The sequence below is a fragment of the Diceros bicornis genome, chromosome 35, assembly GCF_020826845.1.
Source record: "Diceros bicornis minor isolate mBicDic1 chromosome 35, mDicBic1.mat.cur, whole genome shotgun sequence".
NCBI classification, from domain to species: Eukaryota; Metazoa; Chordata; class Mammalia; order Perissodactyla; family Rhinocerotidae; genus Diceros; species Diceros bicornis.
The window spans coordinates 17,859,720-17,886,247 of NC_080774.1; positions in this window are offsets into that span (position 1 = coordinate 17,859,720).

Sequence of the window (26,528 nt, forward strand, 5' to 3'; positions counted from 1 at the left end):
GCGGGCGGCGCTGCGCTTCCCCTCGGGGTCCCGCTCAGGGCTGCAGCTCGGCCCGCGCTGCTCCCCGGGGCGCCCTCTGCGCCCGCGCCAGGAGCCCGGTGGCTGCGGCCCCTCTCGCCAGCGCCAGCTGCAGCCTGGCTTTGTTGCTTCCTCTTGCTCGACCGCCTGCCCGCGGCTTGCAGCCCCCTGGTCCGCCCCGGGGTGGGGGGTCGTCTCCTCCGGGGTTGCACGCACCTGCGGCGGCCTCGGCTCCTCGCCGGGCATGCACCGGCCCCCGCAGGTTGCAAAGAGTGGCGGCGAGAATGCACCGGCCCCTCCTCCTCTTGCTCCGAGCCCCGGGTGTGGGGGGAGGGGAAGGCGGAGAGCAGTGGCAGCCGCGGCGGCGGCAGCGGGCGGCGGAGCCTCGGATGCAGCCCCGGGGGCCTCGGCGCCGAGAAATAACCGGTCCGGGTGGCGCAGGGCCAACGTGGGGACGGCCCGGAGGACGGTGCACCGTGCGTGCGAGCTCGCGAGCTGCAGCAGGGGCGGCGCGCGCCGGGCTCTCACGCGCCCATGGCCCCGGGCGGCGCGCGAGGGCTCCCGGTGCCTCCGCCTCGCGCCGCCTGGCGCGCGCCGGCGCCTCGCCTCGCCTCGCCTCGCCTCAGGCCCGGGTGCCGCGCGCCGCGCCCCGCAGGCGGCGGGCCCGGCTCTTCGCCTCCCCCGGCAGGCGCGCGCAGCCTCTCCGCGGAGCCGCCGGGCTGGCCGTCCTGCCCGCTGCTCCGCTCCGGCCCGACTGACAGGCGCGAGCGCCGGCAGCGGCTGCAGCGTCTCGCCCCCCGCCCGCCCCCTGCGGTCCGGCCCAATCAGCGGCGGCCGAGAGGCGGTTACCAGGGTGACGCGGCGCCGCGTCCTGCGGGGGGCGGGGCCGGGGGCCACCACGCGCGCTTTTCGCGGCAAAATTCAAAGGCCGGCAGGGCGGCTCTCCAACCTTCTCCCCCAAGCTGGGGCGAGGCGGGATCTGCCTCTTGAGGACTGCAACTCCCGACATGCAGCGCGCCGCCGCCAGGCGGAGGGGGCCCTGACTGGGGGCGCAGGGCATGCTGGTACTTGTAGTCCCTTTGTCGGGAAGCGGGAGTGAGAAAACCAGTATCATTTATTGAGCACATATTTGGGACAAGGCATTGTGCTAACTGCATTATCTGCATTGTTTCATTTAATCTTGGAAAAAAACCCTTTGAGGAATTTGTTAAAAATGATGAAAATAGGAGCCAGCCCTCATGGCCTGGTGGTTAAATTTCAGCGCTCACTGCTTGCGAGGCTCCGTTTGCTTCCCAGTGGTGGAACCACGCCACCTGTCAGTTGCCATGCTGTGGCGGTGGCTCACATAGAAGAACTAGAATGACTTACAACTAAGACATACCACCATGTACTGAGGCTTTGGGGAGGAAAAAAAAAAGAGGAAGATTGGCAACAGATGTTAGCTCAGGGCAAATCTTTAAAAAAAAATAATGAAACTAATAACAGAAGCTAACATATAAGGAAGTGCTTTAATCCTCAGGACAACCCTGTGAGGTAGGTGTTATTATCACCTCCATTTTACAGATGAGAAAACTGATATGGTAGGCACTATTATTATACTCCCAACTTAAAGGGGAAATTGAGGTTAAGAGATGTAAGGTGACATTCTGTCCTGTTTTGCCCCCAGGCATATTTTTGGCAGAGACTGGATTTTGGCATCACAGTTGAGATCTGTGGAGCACTAACTATATACCCAGGCAGGTGCTGAGCTCTTTGAAAGCTCCATCTCATGGACTCCACACCACATACATGGGAGGCAGGCATTGGTATTCTCCCCCACTTAACAGATGGGGAAACTGAGGCAGAGTATCACCTGGGGTCCAAATTTCAAATCCATCAAACTATGCTGCACCTTGCCTTTTACTTTCTAAGCAGCTTCACAGGTTCTCATTTGGTCTGCCTGATAGCCCGTGGGTGGCCGTTTAGCAGTCCCCATTTCACAGCTGGAGAAACTGAGTGCTGGGAGGGACAGTTCCCTCAGGTGCTGTGCGTCCATCACACAGCAAGTTGGGCAGCCAGTTTTCCAGGAAAGACCTCAGGATCCCTAGAGAAATGCAAAGCAGCAGCCAGAACTCAGGCTCAGGCTATGTCCCTGCGATCCGCCCAGTCCCATGGAACCTGGGGGGCATTCCAGCTCTGTCCTTGCTAGCTGTTGGCCTTGGACATTTATCTTCGTGGCTCTGTGCCCAGTTTCTTGTCTGGGTATCATAATTCTTACCTTACAGAGTGGTGGTGAGTTATTCCGTGGAAAAGGCTCAGAACACAGCAAGTGCTCAGTAAGTGCCAGCTACGGTCATCCAGAGGTAGAGGGCTTTGGAGACCCTGGTGAATGTACTCGGAGCCGATTATAGCTGGGCCCCAGCCTACGTCACCGCTACCCAGAGCCTGGGAGGGGCGCCCGCGGGGGAGCCCCAGGGCCGGCCCAAGTAGGCCACCCGCCGCCTTATCTAGGGCAGGAGCTGGCCCTGTTTCACGCCGCCGAGCGGCCGCCAAGCGCGCCATTTCCAGCAGCTGCCGGCCTCGGCCTCGGGGCGCCGCTCTGTTTGTCCCCGGCCGCCCCACCCAACCCCCGGGAGTTGGGGTGGGGGTAGGGATTTACCTGGAAACTTGATCCGGCCGCCAGCTGCTTCGGCTCGGGGTCAGCCGCCTGAGCTGCCAGTGACGTCAGGGCGGGTTGCCGGGGCGACGCGCTGGAGGCGCCCGGGGCGTGGACAGGTGGGGAGAATGCGTGGCCGAACTCCTGCCGGGTGCAGGGCGAGGGACAGCGACAACCAAAACCCTGGGGAGAAAGAGAGGGCGGGAAGGGGTGAAGAAGGCACCGGGGCCACACCACCACCTCTCCAAAGTTTGGGACTTTTTTCCCTTGTAGGATACAGTGACTTGACACCTACTATGTGCCGGCCTCCTGCGCAGTGCTATTTATATCACATATTTCTACCTCCTTTTACCCTCACAGCAACCCTGTGAGGTCTATTCGATTATTATCCACATCTCACACACGAGGGAGGCCACGTGACTTGCACAAGGTCACGCAGTGACAGACTGGGGTCAGAAACACCAGAGCCTCTGACCTTGATGTATTGCACCCTGGCCAGCCACTAATTGACTGGGTATGACCTTGAGGGCAAGTTTCTCCTTGTCTCTGGACCTCAGTTTCCTCTACTGTAAAATGAGGGTGGGGCTCATAACCCGGCCCTGCCAATCAGACTCTATGGAGCTGGCATAACCCCGCCCCCTCAGTATCTCCGCGTGATTCCAACGTGCAGCCCCGGGCCTGGAAGATCTCTGAAGGTCTGTGAGCCGTGCTAATGGCTGGATTTCAGGCCGCAGCACGCTCGGAGGTAGCTGCATAGGTGAAGAGCTCAGTCCTCCACCTGTCGCTCACACCCCCCCAGCCAGGTGAACGCCCCCCATAGATGCTCAGCCTTGTGCCTTCACTTATGCCTACCCCCCATTAATAGTGCCCACCACCCCACACCACTCCTCACATGCCCACCTCCCTGAGGTCAGGCCCACATGCCAGTGCCCCCCAGCCCCCAGCCTCTGTCCAGCCTGCCCTTGCTCTTGGTCATGTCCGGTAACTGCATTATGTGAATGGGGTCAGTGTCAGGATATATTTGCCACGGTCCACAGAACCACCAGGCGGGCCAGCTCCTGAACGCTGGCTCCAGCCTGGGGTCCAAGAGGCCCCGAGGGGGCTGGGGGGCAGAGAGCACCTCATTCCTCACTGCCCCTGTATGCCCCCTACATACCAGCCTGGCGGAAATACCTGCACATCCTCCCACATGTCTCTCTAGCCTCCAGGTCTTTGCCCATGCTGTTCCCTCTACCTAGAATATTCTTCCTGCAGGTAGTTAACTCTTGCTTCTCCTTCAGAGTTCACCTAGGGTGCTGCCACCTCCTCTGGGAAGCCTTCCCTGACTACCATCCTCCAGGCTGGAGTGCTTCCGCCTTCACAGAGGTACCTAGTCTGTGTTACAATGGCCCGCTTATTTGTCAGTCTTCCCCACCAACCTGAGGGCTCTGTGAGGGCAGGGGCTGCATGCGAACTGCTTTATCCCTGGCACAGGCCTGGCAATAAAGGTTTGTTAAATTAATCTCCGAGTGAATGAACATGGCCCAGCTTTTTGTTTTGTTTTCTTGTAGGCAGGGGCAGGGAGAGGAGGAGGGAGTGGGATCAGACCGACTGGGTTTGAATCCTGACTCTTCAGATTACTAGCCATGTGACTCATCTGCTCTGTGCCTCAGTTTCCCCCATCTGTAAAACGGGTTTAATTGCCACATAGGCAGCGCTCAAGGGGCCTGGAACGTGGAACTTTCCCTCCCACCCCTCCACGTATATAAGGTTAATCGTGCCCTCACTCGCTGAGGCCTGATTATTCCCCCTTCAACTCTGCTCATTCATTCATCATTTCCTAAGGACCTGCCTTGCGCCAGCCACTGGGGATTCAGTGGTGACCCAGACACAGTCCGTGGTCTCATGGAATTCAAGTTTCGTGGGGGCCAGAGAAGGCAGCTAGCAGTTAGCATCCAACAGGGAGGGAAAAGCACAGAGCAGGCCCCTGACCCAGCCAGTGGGCTGGTGATGGTGGGGAGGCTGATGGCTGCCCTCACGAGTAGGAAGTAGCCAAGGGGGGAGGTGAGGGAAGAGCGCTCCTGGCAGAGGGAACTGCCAGTGCAAAGGCTTCTTGTCCCCAGTGAGGGAGCTGTGACTGTCGCTAGAGTGAAGGTGGGTCAGGGGCCGAGCTGGGGCTGGGGAAGGAGGCCAGGAGGCAGAGACTGAGGCCTTATGCTGGTGGGGGAGCAGGCCTGCCCCAGCCTCCCTCCCCAGCCCCCATCGCCTCACCTGCCCTGGTTGCTGTAATCTAGGCCAGAGCCTGGAGGGAGCTGAGCCCCCATCGGTGCACACCACGTAGGCTTTCCAGAGATAATTTAATCAGAGCTATTAATAAGCAGGAAAGAAAGAGCTCTTTACGCTCCTCCTGGAGAAAAGGGGAAAGAAGCAGCACGTGTAACCTTGTTATTCACCCGGCCCTGCCCCCCTCCCGTACCTGGAGCTTCTCTCTGGGGCACAGCTAGGGGGATGGGGTAAGGAGGCCAGAGGAGGGGGCTGAGGAGCCCCAGGTGCCTCCGGGACTGGCCCCTGCTAAGCTCCCTGACCACACCCCACCCTCACTCCCGTCTAGCCACTTTGGCCTCCTCTTGGTTGCTTGAAGGTGCCAAACCGTTTCCCACCTCAAGACCTTTCCACAAGCTGCTCCCTCTGCCCGGAACACTCTTCCTTCTGCTCTTTGCACAGCTAGGTCCTTATTGTACTTTACGACTAGCTCAAATGTCACCTCCTCAGAGAAGCCCTCCCTGACTACCCCATCTGCCGTTATTCTCCCCAGAGCGCCTCCTTTTTGCTTTTTGCTTCCCAGCACTTATTACTGTCAGCAATTCCCCAAGCACATATGGGTTGACTGGGTTTATTTTCTGTCTCCCTGTCCAGATTGTCAGCTCTGGGAGAGAGCTGGGGACACTGCAGTGTCCCCAGCACCTTGCATTGTCAACGGACACATAGGAGGTTTGATGTCAATATTTGTTGATGGAGTTGGGGAGGGTTCAAGGGGTCTGGGTTGTTGGGACAGGAACTATGAGGTGGTAGGGGTCCCTTCCACCTAGGAGACCCCTCAGAGAATCTGGGAACCATTAAATGCCCCCCTGGTTTCACCCCTGGGGGTCAGGAGGCCCAGAAAGGGGAAGGCAGTTGCCCAAAGTCATGCAGTAAGTTTGGACCAGAGGTGGGACTTGAACCCAGAGCCCTTTGGGGTCATACAGTTCCCTATGAGTCTCATCTCCAACCCCAACTCTGTGTTGAGTAGGATTCTGAGGCTGCACCCAGGCTCAGAAGGGAAAGAGTGGCTGTGCGGCCATGGAATAGTGATGTCTGCTAGAGTCTGGGGTTGGCTGTTGGGGAACTAGCAGCACGGGGCTATGCCTATGCGTGGAGTTTGAAAGAGCACTGGACTGGGAGTCAGGACGCTTTGATCAGCATCCCCATCTTATCACGTGACCCCCAGGCAAGTCAGCCAACTTCCCTGGGCCTCAGTTTCCTCATCTGAAAATTGGGACCATCTACCCCAGCCCTGCCTATCTCAAGGACTATAATGAGAAAATAGGTATAACATTTCCAAAAGCCTAATGGGATCTACAAATATAATCAATGATTATGATTGTAAAATATAGCAACAAGAATAAGCATCACATCCGTCTAGTGAGGCCCCACTATGGACCAGGCACTACCCCTGGTGCTTCATATACGGGAAGAGGAACCACTGACCCGTGTGACAGATGTGGACTCTGAGGCTGGGGTCAGTGGCCTTGCTGATGGTGGCATCAAGCTCCTGAGTGGGTGGGACTAGAATTTGAACCCTGCTGGGTCTCTCTGCCGTAGAGGGTTTCTGACTTAGCTGGAGGCCTTAACAAAGAGGACAGAGTGACTAGAAGTGGGGGTGGTCCCCCCAAGGTCGTCGCTGCTCTCTGGCCAGCTGGGCTTGGTTCTCCCAGGCTCTGAGTGGCAGGGAGACTTCCAGGGGATTAAACCCAGCCCGGCCCGCCTCCCCTCTGGCCTGGAAAGGCCAGCAGGCCCTCCCCAGCCCGCCTGGCAGATCTCCTTTTGTACCAAAAGTTATTGACTTATCAAGGTTAAAATACATTCAGCGCAGGCCAATAAAACAGGGATACCGCCGCATCCCGGCTGTCATGTGCAGCCTGGTTTTCATGGCAACGGGCCCTCTTCTGCACATGAAACGGCTCAGTTGTGCAAAGTTCAGGCGTTACATAAACAGGGAGTTAACAACAGCGGCAGAAATCAATGTCTGCCCAGGCATGGCCTGGGGAGATAGCATTGATTGGTCCCTTCGTTGTCGGCGATAGGCCGGGTCCCTGCTTCCTGCCCGGTCGCCTTGGGCTCCCTCCCGCGGCCCCAGCCCCTGGCTCAGACCCAGAGAGCTCCAAGAAGCTGCCTCCGCCCTTGCCCCAGAGCCCCTTTCTGGCCGGGATCCAGCAGGGAGGGCCAGCTGTCTGCAGTCGTTTTGTAAACCATTATTGCTCAGAGACGCCATTCCATTGCCTTAAAATATGTTCGTGCCATTGTTAATGGAGAAAGCATCCCTTTGCCTTTTAAGCCATCCTTGTGACAAGGAGCAATCCCGCTGTCTCTATGTTTAGCCATAAAACACCCATACATCAAGATGTGCCCGCATTGGGTCAGATAGACCAGGATATGAAACCAAACTGGCTGTGCAGCCTTGGCTAAGTCACTTCACCTTTCTGAGCCTCTGCTTGCTGTTTTTTAAAATGGCAAGAATAACAGCACCAACTTCATGGATGTAGGGAGGAAGAAATGAGGGGACACGTGTGAAGCCGCTAGCTTAGGTCCTGCATCAGGAAGCTAATCCTCTGTGTCTCTCTTCTATTACGGTTCCAGCAGCCACCCTGATGGAGCAGAAAAGAGCAGGAAACTAGGAAGAGATATGTGGGTTCAAATCCCAGCTCCACCACTAGCTGTGTGACCTCAGGCAAGTCACTTTACCACTCTGAACCTTGGCATTCATTCCTTTATATAAAATTGGGAAAGTGCCTTGCAAGAGCAAAGGAAGAATGAAATGAGCTCAACCATGTGGATGTTCTAAGCAGACAGAAGGTGCCTAGTAAAAATTTATTAAATCAGATCCTTCCTCTAGTGTTCCAATGTCAGACATACCCACCCGCACAAAATGGAAAATCTCATGGGCTTTCTCTTAGGGAAGGGAGGATTCAAGAGGAAAGAGTTGTCTGTTCCATTTACTGGAAGGTTCTTAAGGAGAGGGGCCTGGTCTTGTTCATCTTTGTATGGTCAAGGCTTGGTACAGAGCCCAGGTATACAGTAAGAGCTCAATACATGTTTGTGGAACAAAGTTAAACTTCTCTGGAGAGCTGGCTAGGCCGCCTCTGATCTGGCATGGGGTAGCACGGAGACAAGGGGACGGCTGGGATGATCCAGGATGGTTGGAGGGGCTTCCAGACACATTGGGTATGGCAGAGACAGCTGCTCACCCCTGAAATTCATACCCCGTTCCACGGGATGGAGTGGACACGGGAAGCAGAGCCCAGTGTGGGTACGTAGCTGGGGACCACATTTCCAGACCCGGCTGTGTGAGTAGCTTTTGCCAATGAAATGTGAGCAAGCATGATGTCAGAAGTGGATGTACCCTTTCTATACAAGTTTTCTGTTCTGCCCCAAGGCAGACAGTCGACCCTTCTAGGGCGGGGTAGGGCAAAAGGATGGATGGAGCCTGGGCCCCTAAATCACTTGTGGAGGAAAGTTGCCCACCTGTTGACCAACCCCAGATTTTGAACTGTTATGCGAGGAATGAAGTTCTGAATTACCCCACTAAGGTGCCGGGGTCTATTTGTTACAGCAGCTGTGTTGCCATTGCATATTCACAGCGGTTCCCAGAAAGGACTCAGAACCCCCCACAGCATGCCCGTCTCTGAGTCATGGAATTTTGCAGAGCTGAGAGGATGCCCTTATTTAATAAAGCAAGTACAGTAAAATATTAACGGTAGCATCAGGTAGTGGATATTTCAGTGTTCACTGGAAATGTCTTTCAACTTTGCTGTATGTTCTAAATGTTTCATAATCAAATGACTGAAAAAAATATCTATTCTTATATTTTCAAAATTTTTCTAGGAATCTTAGGGTGTTAGGAAGATGCATCAGGGACCACTACTTGGTGGTGGAGGCGGGCAGGGGGAGATGGAAGAGATGGAGCTCTGGGGTCCACACTCCATGCCCACCTTGCCAACTTTAACCGGAGCACGTTCAGTCTCATCTCTTTTTCCTATTGGAGCTCGGCGTGCGATTTAATTTGAAAAATAGTTTCCGCTATTCCAACCATAAAGGTTTGAAAATCGCTGAATTCAATCCTCTCATGTTGCAGATGGGGAAACTGAGGTCCAGAGAGGGGAAGGGACTTGCTCCATGTCACACAGTGAGCCAGTGGCTGGGCAGGAATTCAAACCCAGGTCTCTTGGCCCCCAGGGCAGAGTTTTCTCTGTGGCTTTCTGGAGGTTCACTGGGGTCTCCACCCTGGGGGCTGCTGGGAGGGAGGGAGAGCGGGTCGGGCACCAGGCAGGGCTCTCCCACACCCTGCACCCGCCAGCCAGCCCTCTGCCTTTGGCTGTCTTGTATGTTGAGTTCCAGAGGGTTCTGCAGGTGGGAAGTGGCTGTCTGGGAGGTGATGTGGGGATCCTGGAGGTGATGTCACTGGGGCCAAGAGTTTCCTAGAGCAGGACCCTCCCCCTCCATCCCAGCACCACCCCGTTCTCTCTAGCTGGGCTGGGAAGATGGATGGGAGGAGGCAGGGCTGGGACAGACCACTCGGGAATGATGGATTTGGGCCCCGACCAGAATCCCCCAGGGTCATCCAGGGCCATGAGCAGAGGTAAGAGGTCACCCAGCCAGGGCAGGTGGGTTAGCAAAGGACAGGGACAGTGAATCAGCTTAGGGGTCCGAGGGCTGGCGAGGGGAGAGGTGGTGTGTACCCTCAGCCTGGACCTCCTCTAGCACTGGCTGTGTCGTTCATTCATTCACTCATTCCACGACTCCAGTGTGCCAGGGCCTGGGCTGCGCACTGGAGAGTCCAGGATAAACGGGCACCACTCCTGCAGGGAGAGTGGCAGGTGGGAAATGAACAATGCCACCGCACCCCACCCCTAGCAAACAACCAGCCACGTGACCTTGGGCAGGTCCCATCACCCCTCTGAGCTTCAGTTCCCCACCTGGAAAATGAGGATAATTGCAGGTCCAACCGGATAATGGATGTGACGCATTTGGCACAGAGCTTGGCATGGAGAAAGGTAGCTCTCTTCCCCAGACTCCAATTAAAAGAGAAGAGAAGGGTCCACTACCCCATCTGGACTGTTTGCCCTAAGAAAGGGGCATGGGTTCACATCTTGACCCCACTTAGTAGCTGTGTGACTTTGAGCCAAACCACTTCCCCTCTCTGGGCCTTGCTTTTCTCCGCTGTAAAATAAGCATAATGACAATAGGAACTGCCTAAGCCGTTGGTGATGAGGTTTCAACAAGTTAATATATGAAAGCATTTAGAACAGTGCCCGCCCACAGCTAACGCTCAAGTGAGTGTTAACCTTTGCTGTGAGTGATCTGATGGACTCAGAGTTCACTGCAGCAATAATAACACTGTTGGTGAATATTGACCTAGTACAGAGGACGGCTTGCTCAACCAGTCTGGTGCCTCTGTGTCAACTCTGACCCACCCAGATGGCATGCCTGGAGCCCTGGCTTGGATTGGTTTTGCGATCCCATCTGGGTTCAATGAGAACAGTGCTGCAATGGATTAGTGATGCCTGCCATGGCAAGGGAGGGGAGGGTGGCAGGACGCATGCCATCAATTAGCCATTCTTGATGCTGGCCCAAGCCCTCCCCTTGTACGGAGGGGGAAACTAAGGCTCAGAGAAGGAACAAAGACTTGGTCGACGCCACACAGGCAGTCACAGACAGGGCTCCTGCACCCGCCTCCTCGATTCCTTGCTGGGCCCTGGTCTATGTCATTTCATCCTGTGGAGAAAAGTTATTATTTCTCCATTACATTTCCCAGCCTGTTTTCTGGAAGGGAGTTAATTGATTTAAACTTTTCCAGGATGAGCCTCCCTCCTCCTCCCCTCCCCTGGGCCCCCAATTCTATTATCGCTCTGCCTCTCGGAAATGAGTAGGTGGCATCTGTGAGGACAGAAGTTTCTAGGCAGGGCCTCTGAGCCGGTGTGGAGAGTGCGGACCTTGCTCAAGGCTGGGTCTTCAGGGGACCTCCACGTTTAGTGACAATAACTGTGGGGACTCAAGTGTGTGGTGTTCATTATCCTTATAGCAGCTTCCACTTATGCTGAGTGCTAGGCGTGGCTCAGAGCATTTACTGGATCTTCACGTCCACTCAATTTACAGAAAGGGAAACTGAGGCACAGGGGTGGTCCCAGAGCTGGGATGCAAACCCAAGACCACCTGGCCCCGAATTCTTTGTTCTTTACTATTCATGATCACTGCTTCCTCAGCTCTGTCAAAACCTGGTCACCCCAAATGACCCCAACCTTTTCAGATTCTCACCTCAGACCTATGAGCTTGGCTGAGGGGTGATCATTGATTGACACTTCGTTTGATGGATGAGGAAACTGAGGCCAAGGGGAAGGAGTGAGTGATTCTGAGCCACCCAACAAGTGGGGCCAAGGCTCTGTCCTTTGTCAGAAGAAACAGGACAAGAGAGGCTCAGAGCAGGGCTGGCCGTGGCAGCCCTCCTGGCCGATTCATCTTCCAAGCTGAAATATTTATTTACGCACCCCATTTAATCAGGATATGCCGTAATTAGCGGCGGATTTGTGCCTCCTGCCCGTGGTATTATTTATTTCGAGTTCCGGGGGGCCACTTCCCCAGGCCGAATGTGCACTGCGCCTGGATTTCAATCAGACGGGGCCACGGCACAGCTGTCCCGGGGGACCTCTCGGTGGTGATGCCCCCCTCGGAGTGATAAATGAGCCCACAGACAGCAGCAATGCTGCCCAGCTGCTCTGGGGGGCTGGCGAGCATGGGGTGGGGAAGGGCATGTCTTCACCAATCCCAGGATCCTGTCACCAAGGAACTCCCCCTCCCCCAGTGCCAGACAGTAGCCTGGCATTCTCCAACCCCAGAAGGAAACACAAAAAAGATGGCACCATACAGGCCCCACTGCAGTCCTGCTTCTAGAATCCTAGTGCTGGAAGGAACTTGGAATGGCCACCTGTCCCTGTTCCTATTGCTCCCTGGGGACACGTTTATATCTCAGCATCCCTCAGCCTTGACCATGGGGGACGCACTCTTCTGCTCATAAGCCCCAGGGCTGGGAAGTTCCTTCTGCTGTCTAACTTCAGGCAAAGTAAAAGCATTTGCAACTCCGTCCATTTGGTGATCACACGAATGACACCCTCTGTCGCTGTCTAGAAGGAGGCAGAAGACACAGGAAGGGCGAGGAGTGTGAGCAGGGGCTGGCTTTGGATCCTGGAGGGAATGGAACAGAAAGAAAGCTAACCTTTACCGAGGCCTCCTCTGTACTAAGGCCTTGATCTGTGTTTGGGGAAGTTTCTTAACCTCTCGGTGCCTCTATTTGCTCAACTGTAAAATGGGGGTGATAGAGAGAGTGACCTCCTGAGATTGCCATGAGCCTTAGAAGTGTTAATACACACAGAGCCCCTAAAAAGTACCTGACACACAGTAGGTGCTCAATAATTGTGCACTGTTATTATTTGGTGGTTAATTCTTACAGTAACCTGGCAAGTCAGATCCACACCATTTTACAGATGAGGAAACTGAGGCCAGTATCGTGCCCACAAGATGGGCCTCATCATCCTCATTTTCCAGACAAGGGACTGAGGCCCCCAGGTAGCCCTTGGGGGCTCCCTACCCCCAGAATGGCCAGGGCTCTGTGGGCAGTCCCCTCCCCTCCCTGGGAAGACGCCTCTGGAAAGCGGGGGCGTAGGTACTGACCTCACTGGGTCCTTTAGGACTCAAGCGAGGGTGTCCACGGGAGGGCCCCAGCATGGGCCTGGCAGGAGGGGGGCTCAGTCCAGTGTTTGAAGCCCCTTCTCTGTCCACAGAGGAGCCAGGTCCTGGCGTCGGCTCAGAAGAGCTCCAGATGAGTGTTTCAGGGGTCGTGAAACGATCATAGCAAAGCTGGCACAGCTCCTGGGGGGCCACTGCCAATTAGGCCAGACGCCCACAGGGGGATCCCATTGTCCCTGGCCTAGTTGGGACAGGGCTTGTGGCTGAGCCTTCCGCAGGGACCACCGCTTCCAGGCCACCTGCCCTAATGAGGTCAGTGAGAGATGCAGCTGTAACAGGTCAGGGGGACTTCACCTGGGTCTCATTTTGCAGATGAGGAAACTGAGGCTCAGCAAGAAGAGGTGACTTGTTGAGGGCTCAGGCTGTAAACCCTGAAGGCTTTGGGAGGGCTGATAAATAGCTCCCCCATGCCCGCATCCACCAAGATGGTCCGGATCTAAGGTGTCTTTGCTGTGCAGCCTTGGGCCAGCTACTCAACTTCTCTGAGTCTCCCTTGCCTCAGGTACCATAATAAGAATAATATCTCCCTGGGGATGGTGGTGGGGCCACAGTGGGTGTGAGGATCCTGGGATGCTGGACACATACAGAGCTCAGAGGATCCTGATCTTGAAACAGGACAAAGGAGTGTTGTGGGGGAGGGTTCCTTCTGTGTCTACACCCTGTGCCTTCTCACCTTTCCCAGGCTATTCCCTCTGCCTGAAATGCCCTTGCTGGCCCCCTTTCCCAGGCTGACTTCTGCTCATTATGTAGGCCCCAGTTCAATTGTCACCTCCACCGGAAAGCTCTGGCTGACCCTCCTCCACATATGGGTTGAGTTCCGCCTCTGCGCTCCCCAGCCTCGCCCTCATCACACTGGGCTGTATCACCTGCCCCCCGACTCTGAGCTCTGCGGGCCGGGACCCTGATCAGCTGGTTTGCACTGCAGCCCTGGTGCCCGGCATGGGGCATGGCACATGGGAGGTGCTAATACATGATTTGTTCAGTGACACTCACTCACTGAGTGGGTGAATGATGGAACCAGTGAACGGAATTCACAGGCACGCTGCCATGGTCTGAATGTTTGCGTCCTCCCCAAATTCACGGGTTGAAAATCTAATGCCCACCGCGATGTATCTGGAGGTGGGGCCTTTGAAAGGCTCTGCCCTCGTGAATGGGATTAATGCTCTTATCAAAGAGGCCCCAGAGAGCTCCCTAGCCCCTTGAGCTACGTGAAGATACATCGAGAAGTCTAAGGTGTTTTTGCTGTGCGGCCTTGGGCCAGCTACTCAACCTCTCTGAGCCTCTCCTCGGGTGGTGGCTTGTGGCCCCTGTGACTTCACAGAAAACATAAACCAAAGCCCACCTCCCCACTGAGGCCTCGAAGACCTGAGGGCAGAAGGGGAAGTCATTTTGGGGAGAGTGGGAGCCAGACAAAGAAAAGAAGCCCCCTGTAGAGACCACCACTGATTATGAGTGGAAGAGGGCCCTTAGCCCACCATGCTGGTACCCTGATCTGTGACTTCCAGCCTCCAGAACCGTGAGCAGTGAATTTCTGTTGTTTATTAGCTGCCCAGTCTCGGGTATTTTGTTATAGCAGCCCAAACGGACTGAGACACGCGCCCACCTCTCCCTGCTCTCCAACCCTTGTCCTTTGCAGGGAACCAGCTGGCGACGCTAGATTTGCATCCCTTGTAACAGGATCTGCCCAGATGTAAAGCCAGCGTCTCAGCTCTGGGAGCTCATCTGCTTTCTCCGGAATGGCCGGGTCGGGTGGGTATTGCTGGGGAGACACCAGCCTTGAGCTGCCCACGCTTGGCGCCTACAGGAGCAGCAGAAGAGGCTGATCGGGGTCATCCAGGCCTGGGTTCGGATCCCAGTTGTGCCACAGTCTAGCTGGGTGACTGCAGGTAAATGCCTTCATCACCCTGAGCTGTAGTTTTCCCGTCTACGAAATGGACTTGCCACCATCCTGAGGCTGCTGTGCGCGCTCAGGGAGGCCCTTTGATGGAGCAGGGGGCAACACGCAGACAATAGTCTGTCCCACATCCCAGCCTCCTCATCCAAGGGAGGGCCCAGGCCCCAGCTCCCAGTGTGTGAGCTTGAAGGACCCTCATCATCTGCCAATCCCAGCCCTCCTTCCCCTTGTACACTGATGCCACGCTCTCCCCCTGGAAATTTCCACTGCGACAAGAGCCAAAAGTATCCACGGTCATTTACTGAGCGCCTACTACGTGCCAGACACAGATATTCGTGCCTGAGTGCCCCCATTTTACAGATGAGGAAACTGAGGCTCAGAGAGGGAGGCCAGGGGTTCAAGGGCGTGCAGCTGGGAAGTGCTGGACACGGGGCTTGAACTCACATCCCCCAGGCCCTGGAAACAGCCTCTCCTCGGGTGGTGGCTTGTGGCCCCTGTGACTTCACAGAAAACATAAACCAAAGCCCACCTCCCCACTGAGGCCCCGAAGACCTGAGGGCAGAAAGGGAAGTCATTTTGGGGAGAGTGGGAGCCGGACAAAGAAAAGAAGCCCCCTGTAGAGACCACCACTGATTATGATTATTGCTGTCTGATTAATAATACTAACCCTCATTTTGAGCTTTTATCACATACCATGCCCACTGAGGCCTCCCAGCTTAGGACAGGTTCAAAATCTGTGATGATCCCTATTTTATACAAGGGGAAACTGAGACTCAGAGAGGTAAGATGATTTTCTGGAAGTCACCCAGCTCGGAAGTGGCAGTGCTATGATCTGAACCTCAGTAATGCCAAAACTTATGCTGCTTGTCCAGAGGCCTTGCACAGGGTGGCACTGAAAACGTTTGTTGGTTGACTGACTGATGGACTGAAAGGATGAATGACTGAAGGAATGATTTAATGAATGAATGGCCAACTCTAGGATGCCTATTGGAAGCTGGTGGGGGCTGGAGAGGAGGCTCCAAGTCCAATCCAGGCCCTCCAGGCCTGCCTCCTGGCCTCCCACAGGGCCTTCTATCTTTTGCCTCATGGGGGTGGGGGCGGGTGGCCATCCGGTGGGGCAGAGCAGGGGCAGGGCCTGGACTCCCCAGCCTCTGTTCTGCCCCTGAATGCTCACACTCTTTGTGACTTATTGTTTAACTTCACAAGCCTCTTGGCTTTTAGGAGGGTTATTTATAAAGCTCCTGGCTTTGATCCGCAGCATAAAAAAGCAAACTCCTGTGTCTGAAAATGTCACCGGGGATTAGGGGAGCCTTTGAAGTCCCCTCCCTGCCGGCAGCACCGCCCAGCTTCCCCTCCAAAGGGCCTCCAAGCCTGGAAGCCCTGGCCAGGGCTCCTCTGGGGCGGAAGTGGCCCCTGTCCTGATGAGTGACAGGTAGGGTCCCCTCCCCTGGAGCACTCCTCCCAGCTGGGCACTCTGCCCAGTGCCAGGCAGGACTGGGCCTCCCTGGTCTCCAGATGTTGGCAACATCTGTCTCTCACGTTTATGGACAGCCAGAGGCTGCTACCCCGCATCCCTGAGCCCAGCAGTAGGGACTGTGGGGGTTTTAAAAAATGGATTATTATTACTGGCTTATTGCGGGGGAGGGGGGCAGGGGATGCAAATAGGCAGACAGGGTAGAAAGAACCACTCTTGGCGAGGCAGGGGGCTACCCCCTTCCTCCTAGCCCTGGGTCTAACCTTCCACCTGCCAGGTAGGGAGGGACCCCTCATTTGTTTCTTCCCTTCTATTCAGTCAGGTGACAGCCGCAGGGTTTAGGCTGGCTCACAGAGGAGGGTGGAGAGAGGGACCAAGGAGACGGCCCAGAGAAGCAGCAGTGTTTCCTGCTCCCCGCCTGGGTCACCAGCAGCGTGAGGCCAGAGGGATGACCAGCATGACCTCGCCTGGCTCCGTTCAAACATTCACAGTGGCCTGAACGCTTCTAGGATGTTTTCCCTCTCCCTCTCTCTGCATCTTGCGGGACCGCCAAACATCTCAGTAGCCAACAGCAGGCGCGGAGGTGAGGCCCCAGCTCGCCCCTCTCTGAGCTGTGTGACCTTGGGCAAGCCCTTGCCCTCTCTGGCCGCTCTTCCCCTATTTCCAAAATGGAGACCCTCACACCACGCAGGGTTATGTGGGGATTAAATGAAGTTGTTCCCGGGGGGCATGTGGGATGCTTGGTAGCCCTGGAAGGAGCCAGTGGTCCCTCCTGCTTCCTTCTCCGGACCCTGCTTCCTTTCTCAGGACTGAGATGCAGAGGAGGCAAAGCTGGGGCCCCAGAGGAGAGAGGCCTCAGCCAAGGCCCCCTGCCTGGTCCTCTGCCCAGCTTTCTCCGGGACCCAAGGCCTGGCCTCAGCTAGTGGCGGAGGGGGCCACCTGACCATCCACAGAGCTGGGCTCACTGCCACCACCTTTACCTACACCTTCTAAAGGTCACCGAGGAGGGATGCCGTTCTTCCTTGCACGGGGGACAGGCAAGATGATGGCAGTGGGTGTGTGCAGGTTAGGGGGTGTGTGTGTGGGTGGAGGCAGGCCCAGTGAGCAGGAATGTGACCAGGAATGGGAGGAGGGGGAACTGGTGAACGCATACACAAACTGTGGTCCACTTACAGTATGGAGGCCTGCTTGGTGACAGAAAACAACAGACTCCTGACGTAAGCAACGACACGCATGAATCTCCAAAATAATTCTATATTTGCACCTGCTCTGCCATCTGACTGAAAGCTTCCTCCCTCCCTGCCCCCATCCCCTTTACCTGCTAAACTCCCCCTCATCCTTCAGAGCTCGATTCAAAAGACTACACACTGTAGGATTTCATGTGCATGAAATTCTAGAAAAGGCAAAACTACGGTCATGCACCGCATAACAACGTTTTGGTCAACGACAGACCGCACATACAACGGTGGTCCCATAAGATTAGTACCATGTAGCCTGGATGTGTAGTAGGCTGTACCATCTAGGTTTGTGCATGATGTTCGCACAACGACTAAATCGCCTAATGACGCATTTCTCAGAATGTATCCCGTCTTTAGGTGACACATGACTATCTAGTGACAGAAAGCAGGTAGGTGGTGGCCCGGGGGCCAAAGTATGGGGGGTGGCAATTGACCACAAAGGGGCACGAGGGAAATTTTGGAGGTGAGGAAAATGTTCTATATCTTGATTGTGGTGTTGTTTACATGATTGTACACATTTGTACACAAACTGTACACATTTGCATACACTTTTATCCTCAAACTGCACACTTAAAATCAGTGAATTTTGTTGCATGTAAATTATACTTCAATAAGGCTAAAAAAATAAAGTAAAAAACCCATATGCAAATAGAAAACAATTCCTCATGATGGAAGAATATAAGATTAAAAAGTAGACAAGTAAAACTCTCTCCTACCTTCATGTCTCATCCCCAGAAGCAACAATGCATGCATTCAGTCGTTCATTCACTCACTCACTTATTCACTCAGTGAATATTTATTGACGATGTGCTATGCACCACCGTAGCTACTTTTGGCAGTAGTGTGTGTGTGACTTTCTAGAAGCATTTTCTTGATATGCTTTGCTTTTAGGAGAATGTGAACACCCAACTGTCTGTTTTGCACATTTCTTCCCTCCCAACAGCCCAGACTCGGGAGAGTTCCGCGGAGTGCATTTACCTCTCCCTCATGCTTTTAAAAGGCTGCACGGGAGTCCGCTGAATGGATGAACCAAATTTACTAAATTTGGTTCTTACCTTACTTTGGTAGGCTCTGCGTTTCATTTTTATCACCCATCCCGCTATGGTGAGCATCCTTGTACACACAGGTGGGCTTATCCCCAGGGTCGAAATTCCTGTGGGTGGAAGGATCTTTATATTTCAAAACTTGATCAAATTCAAAATTTAAATCTCTCAAGTTAGCCCTCTGCTTGACACTTAGACATGTTTCCACTCCTCTCAGAAAACGGACCCGAATCCCCACTCATGCCGACAAGCGACACGGTCCCACCTCTATCAGTTTCTCTGGGTCCACCTCACTCTTCTCCAGCCACACTGACCTCTTTCCTACCAGAGGGCCTTTGCACCTGCTATGCCATCCACCTGCAAAGCTTCCTCCCTTCCCCCGTCCCCTTCACCTGGCTAACTTCCCCCTTTGTTCTTCGGAGTTCATCCTACAGGAAGCACTACTTCCTCCAGGGAGCCTTCCCTGATTGCTCTGATGGGGCATGTCTCTTTCACAGCTTTCAGAGATCCTGTTCCTGACTCTGTTGCTTTCCCTCAGAGCACTGATCTCCGTTTGTAAAGAAATTTGTTTTTCGGTGATCCTGTGAGCCTGTCTCCTCACTAGTCTGGGAGCTCCACAGGGCAGAGATGGAGTCTTGGGTTGGACCCAGGGACAGGGATTGGCATGCAAGTGATTGCTAAAGGAAGTGATCCCATGAGAGATGAGTAAGGGAGTGGGGAAAGCAGGACAGAGAAGGGGAGGAAGCCAAGCAGGTGCAACTTCAGAGAAAGCCCCATGGAAGGTGGCTTCAGCCTGAGCCCACACAGGAGCTCGGGAGTGTGAATTACACCACGGAGTCATCCTGACCTGAGGCAAGGGGGCTGGACTTCCGCCCTCACTGTCAGCCATTAACTAAGAACCGCCTCAGATACCCTCCCTGACTCTGGGCACGTGGCGGCCAGGTGGCTCCAGTGGCCTGAGAAGAGTTCCTTGGAGGAGTCACAAATGTAGGCATATGAAAGAGAAGCACACAGACGCTGGGGGAGGGGCACAGAGAACTGGTCGGGGGACCGTCAGGAATCTGAGCAGGGCTTGGACCGTACCCACTGCAGATGAAGTCTGTTTTCTTCATGACCCCACGAGCCCAGCACAGTGCTTGGCACCGAGCGTGCACTGAGGAAAGACCCGGTGAGTAAGTGGATGAATACACGCATGAAGGTGAGTGTAGGAAGGGCATGCCAGCAGAAGGAATTGCATCAGCAAAGGCTTAGAAGTGGAACTAGGCAGGAGCACGTGTACCAGTCCAGCGAGAGCCAATCGTCACATTTTCAGGAATTTTGGGAGCCAGCTGTGAAACATGATATTCTGACACCAACTGGTGCGCTGCCGTTTAATCCAGTTCTGGCGTTTAACCACCTGGGGTTAGCATCAGACTCCGCAGGTTAAGGGGCACCATCCCCAACAGGAGTGCCCTCACTTCAGACGACAGCTGCGAGTTCAGGGGTCCCTACACTTATGACCAACTGGCTACAAATTCAGGGGTTCCCATGACCCCTTCAGTTCTGACAATTGGCTAGAACAGATCATAGAACTCAGGAAAGCACTACATGTATGATTATGGTTTTATTATAAAGAATGAAATCAGGACCAGCCAAATGAAGAGATGCATAGGACGAGGTCTAGGGGATCCCGAGCTCAGAGCTTCCATGCCCTCCCCCGTGGAATCCAGGCACGTCACTGTCCTGGCACGTCAACGTGTTCACCAGCCAGGAAGCTGTCCTGAGCTCCGGCGTCCACAGTTTTTATTGGGGGGGGGGGGTCTCATCACACAGGTGTGGTTGATTGAATCATTGACCACGTGACTGCACTCAATCTCGAGGCTTCTTCTCTGCTTGGAGGTTGGCGTGGGGGTGTGGAGGGGTCAAAGCCCCAACCTTCTAATCGCATGTTTGGTCTTGCTGGTGACCAGCCCCCATCCTGAGTCACCTCGTCTCGTAGCATAAACTCAGGCGTGATCCGTGATCCGAGGGGCTCATGAATAACAAAGACACTCCTGTTACTCCAGAAATTCCAAGAAATTCCAAGAATGGAGAGTCTTCCTCCCAGGAACCAGGACAAAGGCCAGTTAGATTCTTTATTACACCATACACAGTGACTGTTGAAATTTCAATTATATAAACTTACAGCTAAATGAATCATAGGATACCAGTAATAAATACTCAAAACTCATCATTTCTTCATGTTTTACTACATTTTGCTATTATGCTCTTGAGGTTATTTCCTTCGATTGTATTTACACGGTGGAAATGCCATATAACGGTGTCTGCACATCTCTCCCCAACTCCACATCCACCCACGTGTTGGTAAGTTTGAAACCTGAGTATTTACACCATGGAAATTGGCAAGCGCCACAAATTGGGGATTAATTTATAGTGTTGTTGATGATCTAAACTTAGAAAGTCATGGAGAAAATGTTAATAACACACATTAGACTTAAAAGTGTGTTGTGTGTATATCTATTACATGTGAATAGCACAGAAATTGCAGGAAATTTTCTTCCAATATTCAAAAACCATTAAGCAATTCAGCAAAGAAAATGCTTGCATCACTGACAAATGAGTGAAGTTCTGACATACATCTTCATTGTTTCATTTCAGCTTACCCATTAACACTCGAATGAAAACATCAACCAATATTCACGCCTGAACTACCCTTGTTCACCAATTCCAACCATAGGTTGGCTATGATACCAGAGTTTGGCAAAAACCAATGAAAGCATTTTATGTGAGTCAATCGGCTCTATGGAATTTACAACAAAGACTATTGTATATTTTACTATTATTTTTAAATTGTGGACCACAGGTCAATATCAATACAATAGGTACCAATAAAGGTTATAATTATGCACACACACGCACATATAATGCATACGCTTTTTTTATCGCAGAGAGCTGGGACTAAGCCACTTCGATTGGGCAGGTTGGATGCAGTGGAAGGGGCAAGATGCCTGAGGAGCTCAAGTTGGAGACAAGGCCTAATTCTGAGAGTGCAGGAGCCTGAATGCCAAGCTCAGAGAGGGAGACAACCTGCTCTAAGTCACACAGCCAGGAAGTGGCAGAGCTGAGCTAATCAGAGGGTTGTGGTGGGGCCTCCCCTTCTGTCCTGGGTGCTCTGCTCCCTGCTCCCTGACAAGGCTCCAGCTCACTTATCTTAGGGGCAAACCTGGGGTCATTTGGGTGTGGGAAGTTAACCGAGCCCAGCCCCGGAATCCCACAAGCAGAGCCGTTCGTCAGGTCTCTGAGTGCCAATTAGTGGGGCATGGGCCTGATTAGTCATTGTGGCACGGCAGATTTGGGGGAACTAATCAGGCTGGAGGTGGTGGCAGGGAGGGGGAGGATGGGAAGGGCAGGGGAGAGGGGAATGCGGGTGCTGAGTGCTGGAGGCCTCTGGTGATTGGTCCTTACATGTGGCCATCGGCCTGCCTGGAGAGGAGCAGCCATTGCTCCTGGCAGATGCCAGTGGTGGGGGATACTCTACGGGACCAGGAGGGCCTGCCCACCCTTCCCTAGAAAGATAGTTCCGGTTTTTAGATCAATGTGGCACGGAAAATGACCACAGATGGGGCCCTGCCTCCCACGCCTGGGATTGCGGAGGTTAAAGGGGAGTGGGGGATGGGGGCTAGGTGAGGTGGGAGGGGGCAGTCCAGGGCAGCTGAGCAGAGTGGACAGGGTCCCAACCCCTCCTCATTGGCCCTGGCTTGCCTGGGAGAACGTCAGGAACTGTCTCCCACCTGCCGAGGCTGGGCTGGCTCTTCCCGGCACGCGGGCCCCCTGGGACCCCACTCGAAAGTGTCATTTTAGAAGCTGGGCAGAGCTCAGCTCATATCGATGTGCTCGCCTTTTAAAATGTGTTTCCACCAGAATTGCAGGAAGCCCATCTAGGGGCTTTGCTGGAACTAGAAAAAGGCACCCCGTCTGGGCAGACCAATTAGAAGCAAGGACCCCTTCGGGTACAATAATTACCAAAAGGCTACACTTCCTCCAGGCTATCGAAGGCCCTTGGTACAAGCCTCAGCTAGTGGACCTCGAGCTGCATTTCGGATGCATTTCACTCCCCATCGCACTCCCTGAACCAGAGGCCCCTGGGCAGGGCACAGCCCGAACAACTGTACCCTGCAGCCTTGTTCCTATCCTCGGACCTCTGAGGACCGCCTGGGTCCCCTGCGACACTCTGGAAAGAGTGTGGGCTCCAGAATCAGCCAGCACTGGGTCCAAATGCCAGCACTGCCTCGAGCTCTGTATGTGCCCTCCCACACCACTCTCTGGGCCTCAGTTTCCTCATCTCCCAAATGGGGATGATAACAGCTCTCCCCTCCCAGGGCTCAGGGCTGACTGAAGGAGGGACAGGTGCAGCCGTGTGGGGCCCCTCATAAGCGCTCACTACCCCCGGGGGCCTTTATTCCCCACAGCAGCCCAGATCCCAGGCTGCACCCTCCCGAGAACCAGGTCTGCCCATCTTCCTCCCTGTGGCAGAGGAAGAAGCCGGGCTGAGGCCTGATGACCAGCGTGGCTGGCAGATGGCCTGAGGACTGGGCCTGGAGTCTGGGGCCGGGGCAGCACAGGACGGGAGACCAGACCCAGCCCTCTCAGCAGTGGTCCTTGGCTTTTGGGGGTCGTGGACCCCTTTGGGCATTTGATAAAAGCTATAGACTTTCTACCCAGAAAAATGCATTATTATTATTATTATTATTTCAGGGGTTCATGAACACAGTAAAACCTACCCATAGACCCCAAAGAACTCTTGCCTTAGAAGCAGCAGGCTCTGCTCCCCCTCCCCAGGGGGCCATCTGGGCACTGGATTCTTCCACCGGGCCGAGAGAGAAGAAGGAAGGAAGGAAACTGGCGTCTGCTTAGTGGACTTTACGTGTATTAGCTCATCTAAGGCCCTTGGCAGCCCCGTGGTGTGGTCACTATTCCCAATTACAGACGAGGAGACTGAGACTCAGAGAGGCCGAGAGACGTGTCCAAGATCATACGGCAAGTGAGAGAGCCCGGACTTGAGTCTTGGTTGTCTGATTTCAAAGCTATTCTACTAGACTAGGCTGAGGCCTTTTCCTGGTGGACAAATGCCTTTGCAGGGACAAAGAAGGGAGTCGCAGGCCTGGTTTTTCTAGGCTGATCTCGAATGCCAGGGAATGTCAGCTGCTCTGTGCTCGACTCCTTGCACACCCTCCCCTTTCTCCCGTGGATGCCAGAGTCCTATTTACTGCCGCTGCTGCCAGAAGACGTTCATCCTCCAGACTCTAGATTATCCAGGCTTTGTCCCTGGATCAAGTCAGATCAAATTATCCTTTTCCCAGGAGACCTGCCCACCCAGGGCCACAATGTGATGGATCCCTTTGTGGTCGCTAAGGGTTTACCCGAGAAAGAATCACACATGGAATGTCTCTGTGCAAAACCGCTATCAAGAAACTGATCCATAATGTTGTCCATGATCATTCCAGGTCATATAGATTCTAGAATGGCCCAGAGGGCACATCCCTTTCAGTATTCAGACCTGAGAAAAGTCTCTCTTTCTGTACAACCCATAGTTTTACTTCCCTTAAACTTCGTTTTTGGTAGACAATGAGAACTAGGAAAACTAACTTGTTTGCCTTTTGCCACGGCTGCTAGAAAGCTCAGGTTCAGGGGTAGATTTCAACTGCTACCTTACCCCAGGTTTTCTGATGTAATTTGTTTCCTCACATACTGTCAGGAAAAAACACCTTCTCCAAACAAGGTGCCTTTTAAACAATTTCTAAGAGAATACGTTGACCTAATAATTGTCTTGCAAGACTGTGGAAAATAGAGAGAGGGTAGTCAGAGAATGGAGACTTTTTTTGTGCATATCCCCTGCACCCCCATCCAATGGCATAGGCCTCCCCGCTGGCTTACTCTCTCTGATGTTAGAGCCTGGCTACCTCTCTGCTCACAACCCTCTTTATACCAGGCTCTTGTATTTTATTTCTAGTCTTAATGGCATAATTTTAACTAGGAAGGTTTTTTTTTTAATGGCAACTACCTTAAATCATTTTTTGGAAGCAACACAGTTAGCTGTAAAAAACACGACCTATCTTTAAATGCACACACACACACCCACGAATGCACACAGACACACGTATACACATCTGTTCTGAAGACCTCTCTAGTCTTTGCTTCCTGGGACTCTGGTTTGTCTATGTTCTGCCCTCCCTCACCTGGAGCATTCTAGAACTTGGTGCTCGATTAAAAGATAGGTCCTGCAGTGTTGCTTCCCTCTTCCCCAGGTCCCTGAAGATCTCAATCATTTTCCCACTGGCCTGGTGGGGCCCAACAAAGGGAATCAGAGGTGGTTATGGGCCTGCAGGCTCAGGGCCATCATGGGAAATCCAGGGAGTAAAGACACCTAAATCTCAGCTCCAATTCCAGCTCCATTATTTTTTCCTGCTAGGGGACTTTGTCTAAGTTTCTTGACTTCTCTGATCTTCAGTTTCTGTCTTTGAACAATGAGGAGAAATAATAATATACTGTTAGGAAGATGAAAGAACATGTAAAGTACCTGGCCTACAGTCAGGACATTAATAAATGGTCACCACTTTTACTGCCTTCATCAGCATTGAGCAATTATCTCAAGCCCTAAGTCTGGAAACTTGTGGGTGACTGAGAAGTGAGGAATTCTTAGTACTAACAAGGAGAAATACCAAAACCAAAAGTCAACATCTGTCAGTCCATTCACTTACCAGTCTATCCATCCATCCGGCCAGCCAGCCAGCCAGCCATCCACCCACCTTCCAACCCAAACACCCATTCATTTATCTATCCATCTACTACCAACCCACCCATTCATCCATCCACTTAACAACCTGCTCATCCATCCATCCATCCATCCATCCATCCATCCATCCATCCATCCATTCATCTACCTTCCAACCCATTCATCCAAACATTTATCCATCCATCCAACCATCCATCCATCCATCCATCCATCCATCCACCCATCCACCTACCAACCATGAATCCTTCTATCTCTTCATCTATCCATGTATCCATCTTACCTACCCATCCATCCATCTGTCCATCATTTCATTATCCATCTTTCCACCTAGCCAACTCCTTTCCCTAGCACCTTTTCAGTGCTAATTTCTAGAGATAAAGAGGAGAATAAAACATAAGCTTTGCTCTTAAGAACTTCTGGTCTCCAGGGAAAGACAAGATACATAATTAGATTATTTTCTCATGTGTGTCTTCCCCTCCCCACCCCAGGGTGTCAGGAAAAGAAATGTGGGAAATGTTGCCTATAAGATACCCCTCTGGGTGATTCACCTGCTCACAGTATTAGCACATTAAAAGATCTGACAAGTCCTGCAGTCAAGATCTCTTTTCACCCACTATTACCCCAAATGACTTGCCTCTAGAACCCATTTTAAGAGGATTGCCTGTTAAAATCCCATGGAATGAGATTGTCTCAGAACAGATTTTGGGAAACGCTGATAACCAAGGAAGAAAGAACCAAGTGTCATTTAAAAAGCACACAGCGGTACTGGATTATGACCCAAAGTATAAAATAAATCCATGAGTCCATACTGATATAAATAAATGGCTGAACAAATAAACAAAAGGGAAAATATACAAATCTCCTGCACAGAAGAATTCCAAATAATTGATGAAACTACTGTGTCCTCAAGGAGGGGAACATAACTCCCCATTCCTTGCGTGTGGGCTGCACACGGTGACGTTTTTCTAAAGGGGACTGTGTGGAAAGGGGGAGAAAGTAACTCTACAGTGGAGAAGCCCAACAAATGCTACCCCAGCCACGTGATCAAGGTTAAGAACAACGGCGAAAGGTCAAACACATAGTACGTTCCCTTGATGGGATGGGATGAGAGTGACACTTTACCTCTGTAGTCCTCCTCCCAAAATACACAATCTCAGTCTAATTATGAGAAAGACACCAGACAAATCCCAACTGAGTTACATTCTACAAAATACCTGACCGCTGCTCCTCAGAACCGTCAAAGTCATCAAAACACGGACTGTATGAGAAACTGTCACAGCCAAGAGGAGCCTAAGAAGAAGTGATGACTAAATGTAATGTGGTGTCCCGGATGGGATCCTGAAACAGAAAAAGGACCTTAGGTAAAAATTAAAGAAATGTGAAGACAGAATGGACTTTAGTCAATAATAATGAATTAGG